Genomic DNA, 13,876 nt, shown 5'->3' with positions numbered 1-13,876 from the left:
CAAGTATAATTTTAATTTACAATATGTTATTATTGAAGCTAAGAGGTATTACAGTCTTCAAAATTCAGACACATTCAGTTCACAGTGCATTAAAGATTATCCTTTAAGATACAGGATTAATATCTTTAAAAGGGCTATAGTTACTGCTCTTGAAGTTTATTTTCACCTTTTATCTAGAGTTTTGGTAATTTTTATTACTTGTGCTGAATAAATGATTCTGCACTAAGGACCGTTTCAGGGCTCATCTGGGGGTTGAGAGGAACTTTATTCCAAGCTGTGGTTTGAATGTGTAATTCCATTCCTCTCTTTCTGAGAGAATACTTGTTGTTTGCTGTTGTTTGCTGTTGCTTCTCTATTTTACATCACGCCAGTGCAGTAGCTTGTTATGCTAACTGGCTAGCGTTAGCTAGATAGCTATATTCTCTTTTTTGGCGTTCTACACAGCGCTCTGCAGTGCCTCTAGCGGTATGTGAAAAACGATGAACCAGTATACCACCCAGCACTACAAGCAAGCAACTTTTTCTGTTCCGATTGGCTGCCTGATTACATTGTGCCTTATCCAAAACCAAGTATTACTGTATAGATCTCTGGAAGACTGCTCACAATGTTCTGTGCACTTATCTGATTGTACGGCATAATATCATGACCAGACTGGGCCTAATCCAGTGCTATAAAGTGAATAGAGTAAATCTAATGTCAATAACAGTTAATCTTCTACCTACTCTGTAATCATTGTTATCCGCATAAGGCTTTCGTTTGTCAGCAGGACTGAGTTATTATAAGAGAGGGAGAGGCTGTCATCAATGGCAGGCTGGTGTATCATATCTCGCACGCAAATATTTTAACTCTTACTGTCCATTAGTCACTTCCTCTATGGAGGCCAGGCTTTGCTGTTGGAAGCAGTCAATTCCCAATAAACTCAAAGATCACCACAATGATGTCTTCTCACTGTTCAATCATTCACTGATACTATAAGTTTGCACAATCATGTATTAAGCAATTGATTACAGGATAATCTCTACATACAAGGTCATCTATTCCTGTTTTACTGTAACTTCACATCCAGCATATTAAAAGCATGCTGGTGAAATTGACAGGGGAATACATTTGGGCACTGGTTTTTATATTGCGCTAAAAACACTGGATAGTCCGTCTCTGGGGAGTTGCAAAACTAGAGCTTTACCAGAGAGCTGCTGTTTTCTACTCAGCTTTCAAAACGCTGCTAATGCAATGTTTCAGATAAAAGCTAAACTGAAATATTACACAAGTCAAAACAGAAGTAGATTTGATGGCCTAACTGTGTTTTCTTTTGCAATGTATTCCATCAAGTTCAGAATGTGATAAAACAGAATGTAACCGTGTACAGAAAACATCCTGAGAAATCAAATCTTACAAAATCCACACCATTTTAAAGCTCAATGAATGTCTGAACAATGTGTCTGTGTGTGTGTGTGTGTGTACTTTTCCCAACATGGCCTTGAGGCTGCGGGTGGGGGTCCCACCTAAAGGGCATTCTCTTCGCCCTGTCTCTCGCTTCCATTCTGTTTGTTATCCCTGAGGTACAGTTCCCCTTTTGCCTCACCAGCCCCTCTGCCTTCCGAAAGCATGTGGAACATGTCACAGCGCTTTTATAATGGGAGTATGTTAAGCTGTCAATCAAGCGCTCCCGAGGGGGTGTAAATGAGACCCCCCGCCAGCTGCTGATCCCTCGCGCCATCGCTGAAGCGGCCAAGCCCAGCGCAGCACGCCGCTCTGCCAAGCCCTTAAACACATCTAAATCAAATAGTTCCTTCACTAACTCAGCGTTTATGCAGCCTGCTTTTAAAATATCACTTCTGCTCGGAGACAGGCGAGTGGACGGGCCGGTGCAAATTCAGGCGGGCGCACAGCCAAGAGCTACACTGATGACACCCTCACATGATTCACCACACGGCCTTCAGTGAGCTGGCCTTCTATGGCAGCCCAGGAGGGCCTGTAATGGCACACCTGGAGTCAAACCAATGCCTGTGTGTCCAATAGAGTGTGTCGTCTGCGTAAGGTCACCAGCGTCGGTCGTTTCCAGAACATCATCCTATAGGACATGATTGATTTCGTGTTATTTGTAAATGTGTAGATGTGGAATCAATGACATGTTAGAGGCAAATAAATCTAATTACAAAGCACACAAACTCATAGCCCTCTGAGATATTTCATTTAGCGTTTTTTTTCTCTGTGTAGCATTGATTGATTCGGTGTGCCATCCATTGGGGGTTGGACAGCTGGCCATCTAGCAATGGTTGTGCTTGGATGACTGAGAGGCAGAGCAGTGCTGTATATAAAGATAGATTGTAGCAATGCCATTAATGGAACTTATATGGCTTGCCCTGCCTGCCGGGTATTGTGCGTAAGAGTGTGTGTGTGTGTGTGTGTGTGTGTGTGTGTGTGTGAGAGAGAGAGTGCATGTCACCATAGAAAAGCAGGGGTAGCTCAGGCCAAGGTAAAAGCCTCAGTCAATTTTTTTTTGTTACAAAAGCAAAAAAAGCCAAAAAACAAACAAAAAAGCACCAAAGATAAAAAACATCTTAATTTGGGTGAATAATGCATGAATACTGAACATATGGTTACATACCATAGTTACATTGCATATTTACATACCCTATACATAAACTAGGCCTGGACAATAATTCGATATCGGTATTTATCGCGATAAGAAATGTTTCAATAACGGTGATATCAGTTATCAGATATCTCGCCGCAGAGCTCAACACATTCAGCCCCCGTAGCTGGGCTACGTCAGTGCGTGATGACGTAACCACACAGGCACGTAGCCAAATAGGCTAGGCTAGGCAAGGCTAGGTTAAAATGGCTAGGCTCGGGTCCGCTTCGCTACGCAGCACATATGTCTCGCGCTGGAGCCAAACGGAGCCGGGACGAGCGGATCCAAGGCTAAGGTAGACTCGGTTCGGTCGGCCCCGGAACCTCGAGGCCGGCCGCGGGTCCTCGAGGCCGGCCGCGGGAACGCTCGCGGGTCCGCTCGCTCGGCCGTGGGTCCTCGAGGGCGGCCGCGGGTCCGCTCCCTTGCCGCTTTGCTGCAAATTGTGCCGGAGAGTGCAGCCGACCAGCAGCGGTAATGTTAATACATCTAATCTGTTCCACCACTTCAAGCAACTCCACTACATACAATATTTTTCTTATACTGACTGAAGCACTTTTATAGCATATGTTGTAACTAAGTCATTCATAGTTGATAAAGCCTGTAGGTTTGTTTATTTGACAGGAAAATCTTGTTGCTTTTATGTATATAAGGGCTTATTGTATTCTATATCCTAGTTGAAACACTTGTTTTAATCTGTTAATTTTGTTCACAAAGAATAAAAAGCTCTGCCTCTGTTGTAATTTAAAGTTATTTTTATTGGTAATAGTTATATAGGCTTATGTTTGACAGGGATGTCATGTTATTATTTTGCTATATGCAAATAATATTGAGCATTCATTTATTTTGACTACTTTTATTTCTAAAGTATTACAGTTTTTTGTGAAAGGAGGTTTCAATGTCTTAAATTAAATTTTCAGACAGTAGTAGCTACAGATTTCCATTAGATAGATAGATAGATAGATAGATAGATAGATAGATAGATAGATAGATAGATAGATAGATAGATGTGCATATAATGAGGGTATCTGATGCCAGCAATACAAAAAGTGCAAATACACAGTTATATAATAATTTAAATTTGCAGTGCTGCAGGGATTGCAGGGCTTCTTAGCAGTTTTCTGAGGCCTTCAAAGTATTTATATCAATATCGAAATTATATCGTATCGACCGAAATTTAAGGAATATATCGTGATATAAATTTTGGCCATATCGTCCAGCACTAACATAAACAGTTATATTTTAAGCTACATTATAGTATTACACACACACACCATAACACAGAAGATAACATTGCCATTAAAATACCCATTGTACACAATTTGTTTTGTTATTAACAGTGGATTAGGATGACAGACAACATATAGGCCTGGAATTTATTGTGCACAATTTTACTCCCCAAATCTTATTTGTTCCAGGGAAAATTCTGTAAACGAAAATGAATGAATTGTAGTAGAGTCACACACACACACACACCTGTCATTATTTACTCAAGGAAGAATAGAAAAAAACAATACATAGAGAGCTGAACCTCAAAGACTAAGCTGCATTTCTCTGCAGCCCAAACATACTTTCAATATCTATTTTGAGTATGCAACTGAGGCATTCTTTACTTTGTAGATATTATTGTATTTCAATTCGGACAATTTAATATGAAAAGGCATATACATTTATAAATTTACATTAGAATATAAATACATTTTTGATAAATTTGATAATTTATCAAAAAATTGTGTAAAAATGGTGTAAAGAGAATTTGGCCATATGTATAATAACGTGTACTGACACTGCATTAAAACAAACCTCTGTGTTTGTGTTGTTTATACATTGCGCATGTGTGTATGTGAGTGTCGAGGTGACAGAGTGGAGAGCTGAGGGAGAGGAGGTGTTGGTGACATGGGGGAAAGAATGAGAAGAAAGAGAGATAGATATGGAGGGGGGGCGAGATAGCAAGAACAACAGAGCCGTAGGAGGGAGGGGGCAAATCCAGCAAGGGGGAAAAGGCGAACAAGAGAAGGAGAGAAAGAGGGGAAGGCGTGAGACAGAGCCCCAGAGAGAGTGGCGGGGAGGAGTGCTGAAAAAAAAACAGAGCGAATGGAGAGATGTGGAGGGGGTGGTGGTGATGATAGTGGAGGAGATGGCCTCGGGGAGGCACAGTCGGAGAGCCGGTGCAGTGGAAGCATAAACACTCTTTGTCTGTGTCCTCCTCAGGCACTACAATAAGCGCTTTCGGGATGGAGGGGGGTGAGCGAGAGATAGAGAGACAAACAGAAAGAGAGGGAGTCAGAGAGATAGAGCAAGAGATTAAGTGTGAGACAGAGGGATGGAAGGAGAAAGGGACAGATAGGAAGAGGCTATGGGGGAGCGTGGAGGACAGAGTCAAAAAGAGATGATAAAGACTAGGAAAGGAGGGAGTAGGTGATTGAAGAGAAAAAGAATGAAAGGAAGTGAAAGAGAGAGAACCAGTTGAAAAGAAAGAATGATAAGGAAGAGTATATGGTATGAGAGGTATGAGAGCAAAGAAAACTAAAAGAGTAAAAACAAGATGATAAAGTCTGGAACAGGTAGGTTTAGAGACCAAGAGACAGAAAGATAAAGGGAAAGAGAAAGAGAGAGAGAGAGAGAGAGAGAGAGAGAGAGAGAGAGAGAGAGAGAGAGAGAAAGTTGGAAAGACAACTAATAAGTGAGTGAAGGAGCAATATTTAAAATGAGATGATAAAGTCTGGAAAAGGACAGAGTAGAGGTTTGAAGAGTGAGAGAGTATAGAAAAGAGGAGAGGGGGTTAGTAAGGTGTATAGGCAAAGACCACAGAGAGCGAGAAAGATAAATATGGAAAAGGAGGGAGAGGAGGTTTAATGAATGATATACAGTAGAAATGAAAGGAAGAGAGAGAGGGAGAAAAAAACAGAAGGATAAGTAGGTATAAGGAATAATATGAGAGTAGCAGTATTTAGTATTTAGTTCACATTATCAGCCACATTGCTCAAATCTGTTTTTTTTTTTTTGCTCAGATCGGATTTAGCTTTCTTGACGGTTCACATTCACAAATTTAAGTGAGCTGTATCTGTGTGTAATGAGAACAGATCTGTTCCTGAAATATCTCACAAGCTACGTGATACGTGTATAAACGCCGCCTTCTATACCAATAACAAAAAACGTCATATTTGAGAGAAGACTCGTAGCTTTATAAAGGTGAAATGGATGTGTTAGCAGAGAGAAAGAATGATAGATGAAAAGACTGATTTGAGAGAATGCAAAAGAGATGACTGCGATGGAAAAGGAGGAAGTGGAGGTTTAGAGAAACACTGGAAAGGAAAAGAAGAAAGAGAAGATAAAATGGTATTGAGGTATATAGGGGAGGGGTGGTTTAGAGAGCGAGAGAGTGGAACAAAAAAAAAAACAAGAGATAAAGAAAGAGAAAAGACAGAATGGTATGTATAGGCGTAACTGAGCAATAAGAATGAGAGAAGGGGAGAAAGATGATAAAATGAGAGGCAATTCAGAGAGCGAGAGAGTGGAAAAGAGGAGATCGAGAAGGAGAGTAAGAGAGTGAAGGAGACAGAGTGGACCACTGAGAGGAGAAATGCATGCCATGAGTTTGTTTTGTCACTGAAATCTCCCACCTGCTACTTCAGCAGTTCCTGCTCAACCAGCCTACCAACCCCCTTAAGCAAATCTCACACACACACACACACACACACACACACACACACACACACACACACACACACACGGCTTTACGCTAAACCATAACACAGGTGTGTCAGGGGGCCTGAGGCAGGAGTGTCTGACAGATACACTAAACCAGTTTGCTGCTGCTCTGTCATCATCCCCTTTAGCCAGCACTGTTTACTGCACTGTACAGCCCTGAATGAGCCTCATCAATCCCAACCACACTCTGACTTTACGCACTACATAAATGCCTACGGTACATCAGCTTTAGGTAATAAATGATAATGCAGTCTATCTAAAAAGGAGTGGGTGGTTTTAGAAATCCTAGCAACGCTCATGTGTGTACAGCTTAGCATACAGCTTTTCTTCTGCCGCTGCTCTGCATCTAGCCTTGCTTTTTTTCAGGCCTTTGTTTGCATCAGGAAATGACCCCAGCAATTCACAGCACCTTCATTGACACAGTTGGTGTAGTAATCTTACAAAAATGGAAACAGGGCAGCGCAATATGACTAAAAAAAAAAAAAAACTCTTATCTCGATATACATAGATATGCAATACTATATGATGAAAACCATAACAATGTATAATTAAAGTATCAGTATTTGTTTATAAAAACACAAAACATAGCATGGTATACATTGTGATGCTAAATACAGTACGTAACGGTGTATCTAAATAAACATTAGACAATTTCTCTCTTTGTGGTGATTTACTGATTCAGCAAACTGAATTTGCTGGATTTTCTTTTGCTAAAAACAGCCAAAAAAGTACAGATGTACACACAGATGACCCACCCATCTCCATAACACCATTGCCTGCCAGAGAACCCCCCCATTTAACTGTCATTTTCAGATTGTTACTGTCTAGGTTTTGTGTGAATTTTGTGTCAAACCACTAGTAAACCACTACAGTAGCCCCGTTCTTAGTGTTTTTGACATAATTGGATAAAAATGAGAGTTTAGTACAAGGAAGTGAAATACTGTAAATTTCCCACTATGGATGCATCATCCTGTAAAAGAAATCCAACATAACCAAAACAGTGCTGCAAAGTGGGTCAGTTTTAAAACCCCCAAACTGTTCAACAGTCTTGACTGGCTATATATATATATATACACACTCCACTAGTGTTGTTACAGTGACTTTGTGAAAATTTGTGGGATTATGGTTGTTGATACTCTACCTGAATAGTTATGGAATGTGGGTTGCTACATGTTAGGGCTACATCTATATCTCAGATGGCTATGGCTTTTCCTGTGCCAGTTTCTGCATAAGTAATGCTCAAATTTAAACACAACAAGAAGTACATTCTGCTAAATACACTTGACTCAGATGGTGTCTGTATTTTTGCTATAGTCAAATTAAAATACTATTGATCCATCAACAGCAACGTTTGGCACCTTTGAGGTAATCATCATTCCATTATCAACCGACAACAATTATAAGCTGGTCACATGTCTTCAACAGCCAAAGGTGCTCACTACTGTGTCAGTGGTTCAAGATTGGAACAGTCTGGTCTTCACTGTGTCAGTGAGCAGTGTAATTTAAAGGTAAGGTATAGTTCCTTACTATTTGAACTCTACTCCAGCCTGATCCCTCTCATCAGGATTCCATCGTTGTTTAAACAAACATTTAAACAAATGAGTAAACGTTGCTGGAGACAGATGTGGGTTCCCTGGTGGACATCTTTGCATACAAGCCCCTGCCCGTCCGTATCTGGTCATTGTGTGTTGGTAATGAGCGCCCACGATGTGGTCAGGACTGTGATGTGGCATTAATGGCGTGGGGAGTCTTCTGAAGTGGCCATTCGTTAATTAAGAAACATGATGGGGGGGAACGTACGGGGAGAGAGGCCCCACTCACACGGGGCGCTGCTTTTGAAGCCTGCCTTGAACTGATTGCCCAAGCCATTATTTGTTTCAGCATTTTGATTTCAGTCTTAATGAAGTAGGCTTTTTTTTTTTTTATCCCCTTCACTTTTTTCTTCCTCTTGATGGCGCGCTGTGAGTCATAATGAGTTTGATCAAGGTGTGTCCAAACTAGTGCTTGCGCTAATCGTTCTGAGCCATCATCAGCAGGTGCGGTGTCAGAATGAGTTGACCTTCCTCTAACGACCCATTCGTGATGTAATTATAACACCAACTGTCCGCCGCTGCTGATTGTTACTCTCACACTGAGGCTTTGTGTCTCGGGTTGTTGATGTCTGGACTGCTCATACATGCTCATACTGAAGAAAGACGATTTTGTGCTTGTTCAAACGGTGGTGAGAAAAGTGTTGGACCATTACACCTGTAAAGCAAGTGTGTGTCTGATGTGGGCTGGCCGATCTGATAGACTATCTGTGTTTGTCTTTTCAGTAGAATCACGGCAGTCATAAAGAAGTTTATGGTGAGCGAAGGTGGAACTCTTTTTTTTTCTTCCTCTTCATCTGTTATATCTCAAAACAGAGGACCAGCATTAGCCGGGAGACTTTCATGAAAAAAATCTTCATCGTCTTGCTAGGTGGCCCAACCACCAACAGCTAAGTATGTCGCACACATACACCAAAATGCCACAGGAACACACACAGACATGAGTGTAGGCAGATCTGGAACTCCATTTCAAAAGAAAGTTATCTTCCGGCAGGCACAAGATAAATACACACACCTTACTAACAGGACACAGGAGTATGAGGGCATGGAGCTCATATCTCCAATAGCAACGGAGAGCAGAGTCCTCAGTATAAGTCTGGGGAAAAGGTGTGTGGCCAGGGAGAAAGTGAGAGAGATGGAGCTTACCAAGAGCCCCATCAGCAGAGCCAGAAAACAGCAGGTAGACAGCGCCTCATGCATACGCTCACATAATGGGCCTTTTAATTGATGATTAAGTCTTCTTAAGTAAACACTGCCTTGATTTACGACTGCATTCGAAAAATGGCTAATGACACTGGAGCTAGAAGACAGTTAACCCTCTGATTTTCTGAAGAAAATAAGGCCGCATCCACATGTATCCCAATAAATAAGATTTATTTTTTTGTGTTTTGGCCTTCCACCCAAATATGAATTCACCATTTTTGGCTACAGAAAACTGTTACTTTTGAAAATGTCCTCCAAAGCTCTGTTTTTGGTGTAAAATTGAGTTTCACGTGAATGTTGACCTCACAACCCATGCCTATTTCTTTCTTAATCTCATACTTTTTATGCAGTGAACTTCATAAGGCATAAAACTACATGTAAAAACGCAGACAATTCTAGGTTTCAGATTTTTGGAATAAAGGTAAAGACTGTTTAAATAAAAATATATAATACTCTATTTAGATGTGTAACGTGCACTGCATAAACAACATAGGGACTTAGAAGTGTAACATACGCATGCATTCTTTACAAATGTATGGAAATAGACCTGACACTGTTTCAGTCTTGATTTAAAGCAAAGGAAAAAGTAAAACTGAAACTGCACTTTTTATTTACATTTTATGCAATTAATTTAAATGCCCTTTTTCAAAAGCACTTTATTTTTTATGTATCCCATGTTTTTACTTGAAGTAAAATATATATAAAATTATTTGAAGCAATCTGTTTTTTTTCCACCCACCATATCAAAATCTGGAACTAACCTATGGGGATTATATTGTGGTGTGAACTGGACCGTGAATTTTGTGTACTGTTACACCACTATAGAGAGTGAATGCATTTTGGGATTAATCCTCCCCATTCAGGGTCAGCATGCTCAAGCAAGTATGTTCATTTGTGTGTGGATGGAAACTTGTGGAGCTGTGGAGTATTGGGTGTCTCACAAAACTTCCATCATGCTCTGTGGCCGCCCTTTTCTCTTATATTTGGGTTTGGGCTTTATGTAGTTTGGGGGGGAGGGGGGGAGTGTTGGAGTTATGGGTCTGTATATATATATATATATATATATATATATATATATATATATATATATATATATATATATATATATATATATGTTTAGATAAATGGGATTTGGTTGTAGCGGTTTCACAGTGTTCCAATTTTGGAGCATTATTCACCCTCTTAATGTTATGGTAGAGGGTAGATTAGGGTCTCTGCCAGGGGGCCACCATTTTATGACAGAACTACTGCTCATTTGGCGGTCATTCATGCTTTCTCCTGTTTAAAATAAAATTTGCTCAACAGGATTATGGCCTAACCTCATTATTCCACCCCCTGGTGATGTTACGACATTTTCAAAAATAGAGAAAGGGAAATCTCTGTTTTTTTTTCTCAAATATCTGAATATGAGTGGACGTAGCCTAAAACCCCAGACTCTCGGTCACCCGCTTCAACCCTTCTCCACCCAAAGGGCTGCTGGAGCAAGCAAGACCATGGTAAGACTTGTAACCAAGTACTGCCAATGGAACTCCAATCAGCCAGCTTATTTATTCATCCTTCTTCTTACAGGTCCTCTTCCTTTACTTGTTCTTGCCAAAACCAGCGCGGCCACGAGTAAACTTTCAGTTATTGACCTTTGCCACGGTTTGTTGAATATGTACATATACACCCACCTCACGCAAATCTCCATGAAAGTTATGATTTCCAGTAAAATAAGCAATGAAGTCGATTAACGCCACACATATGCAAAGAGCTTGTGTAAAACGCACAAGCTTAGCTTATCTCTTTGTGAGCTAGATACCAGTGGGGCATGACTATTAAAAATAGAGAAAGAAGAAGAAAGAATGCTTTCACAATGCTCTTGCTTCAGCAGAGGCAGTTTGGCCTAGAGCAGAAAGATGATATGCACATGAGGCTCTGAAAGGTCTGGAGCTGCCCTTATTGTGTGGGGTGTGTTGGGCATATAGTGATTGATTTGCATGATGTGTTGGATTCCTAGAGCTGGAACATGGTGTGCTCTGTAGCACAGAGAGAAATAGAGAGAGGGAGAACGAGAGAGAAAGGGAGGAAGACAGAGACACTAGCCTGAAATGGCTGAAATGTGGCTATGAAGAAATATTCATAAAACACTGTACTGTACGTGCCCTTTGTGAGAACTGCAACAGCAAGTGTATAAAACTGCAGCGCTAGCGTTCTGAAAATATCCTTTTTAGCTGCGCGAAATGCACCCCGGTAGGGCAACGGTGCAGAAATATCAGGAGAGCACACTCACCAATGCGTGACACCACCTACCACAATTACTTCGTGTACAGGAAGAGCTAAGTCATCTTCAGCCAGGGCGAGCTTGCTGCGGTTGCGCTCAGCCCGCAGCATCATGGCATAATTGAAAACAGAGCCAAATAATCAGAGGAACAACTCTGTTGAAAAGCTAATTGATCTCATACGCAAACAGAATTATGTTAAAAGCTATTGGACTGTGTCTGGTGCTCTGTTATCACCAAGACTGAGCCGTGCTACTCCTGTCCTTCCAGACAGAGAGAGAGAGAGAGAGAGAGAGAGAGAGAGAGAACGAGGAGTGAGGAGTGATGTTCAAGGCCAGGGCCAGAAATGGAAGTTCAGAAGTTTAAGGGGGGGAAGAAAAAAAAAAAAAAGAGAGAGAGAGAGAGACTGAGAGGCAAAGAAATTAAGCATTTAGCAGATTCAAGATTTCACAAAGGTTTAACAAAAAGGATGTGTCTCAATAGAATCACTTAATCAGGGGCTCAAGTGCTTGAACGAAGGATCCATCTGTTCCGAGCAGCATCTGATTTTCCCTCTTAACACCTTCCTCCTCGTTCTCCTCCAAATTACACGACGCTGGTCTGATTTATTACGGACGGGCTCTCTCAGGTGTGGGTGTTTTTTCTTTCTTTCTTTTTTTTTTAAGCAGGTCCGTTGTTATTGTTGTTAGCAGGACTGCCTGTGGCATAACTGCGTTTCATTACCACTCTATAAGAGATGATCAGATATTCATTCACATTGCTGAGAGCCGAACCCCACCCTGCAGCTAATTCAATCTGCACGTAGCCAAATACGCCAAACAACATCCTCTATGGTCACACAGCTAATTGGCAAGAGAGGGAGGAGGGAATGGGGAAGTGGCAGTAAGAGCAATGAACGCCAGTTGCAAATCAGCATGCATAAAGGCCGCATCAGGAACAGAGAGAGAGACAAAAGCCTTGTCGTTTCAGTCATTTGAGAATGCACATTACTGAGGCTTTACTGCTGCGTATTGTATTTTAGCACTACATATCACTGCAGCCTCATGTCTCTGAGGTAATACCTTTTACAGAAGGAGGGGAAAAAAGTAGCAGTTTAATGTGCATTAATGTAACGAGGTTTTAATGTACTTTTAATGCAACTCTTTACCATTTTTATATGTTTTGCTACAATATTACCCAACAGACAATAGTGACACAAAGGTGTGTGTCTAAAACAAAACAAATTCTGCCTACTGAACTGTATTTTGAGGCAGGTTTCAGTCAAAATGTTTAAATGAAATTACTGCAATGAGGCACCAGATACTATATGGACAAAAGTATTGGGACACCTTCTCATTTGTTAACTGTTTAATACTCACTGTCCCGTAAATGTGAAAAATCCAAATCACTACATAGAGCACTGTTATAGGGAACAGAATTTAACAAGGTACAGAACAGTGTTGTACACATATTTGTGTGCAAGCTCATTACTGTGCAACAGCAGATTGTATCATTTAAACAATATGAACATTAGCCTATGATACTAGTTAGGATATTATTAAATCATACATTTTGTATTTAATGCTTGAAAATAGGTTTTATATTATTCACATTTTACTTAAATGTCATAATGAATGGATCAAATGGAATGCTCCAGTATGTCTTTCTGCACTGACTTTTAAAATGAACAAAAGATACATTCCTTTATTAATATAGAATTACAGTCCTGTTTTCTTTGAAATTGCACCAAACAGCATTATGCAAAAAAAAACCTAAATGAGACTGAGGTCATTATGTCCACTGCCAAATGCTGGCTAGTGACTTAAGGCCCCTGGCATTGGACTGTGGAGCAGTGGAACTACTTTTTTGTTAGCATTGAGGGGACCATTTCCTAATATTATTCTTGATTTTGGGAGAAATGTTGGATAGATAGGTGTCTACAAAAAGTGAATGTACCACAAGGCATTCTTATATGGAAATGCATACATTTATTTTGAGGAAGACAGCTGTAACAATGTCACAGATAGTGTCAATAGAGAGTAAAGCAGGCAGGTAGGAGTGCGTACGTGGACAGCCTCAAGAATCTGAGAGTGTACCATTAGTGCAGAACAGTGCCAGCTCTCTCCAACAGTCAGTACCTGCTGCTGGCAAAGAATTTATGGAACAGATTCTGCTCTCTCTCTCATCCATGAGAGAGGCATGCTTCCATTAAGAAACGAGGCACTCGCAGCCATATATTTCCGTCTTGTCAGAGGTGGCTGAAAGGAGCAGGGAGAGAAACCCAGAGAGCACAGCCTGGCCCTCCATCCACACTGCCACACGCAGCAGGTTTAGCATCTCTATTTGATCCCAGGCACAAAGCCAGCGCTCTCCCAGCTCTGTGGCTGAGAATAAACAAACCTCAGTGTGCCGTACTGGGCCAGGAGTTCTCCATACTACTACACAACTACAGCGTGTTTCCCTTACCTCCTCCACCTTCAGCAGCCGGGGTCCTCCATCTC

The sequence above is a fragment of the Astyanax mexicanus genome, chromosome 15, assembly GCF_023375975.1.
Source record: "Astyanax mexicanus isolate ESR-SI-001 chromosome 15, AstMex3_surface, whole genome shotgun sequence".
NCBI classification, from domain to species: Eukaryota; Metazoa; Chordata; class Actinopteri; order Characiformes; family Acestrorhamphidae; genus Astyanax; species Astyanax mexicanus.
The sequence above is the reverse complement of the archived record's forward strand: the minus strand, read 5'-3'. Positions refer to the sequence as shown.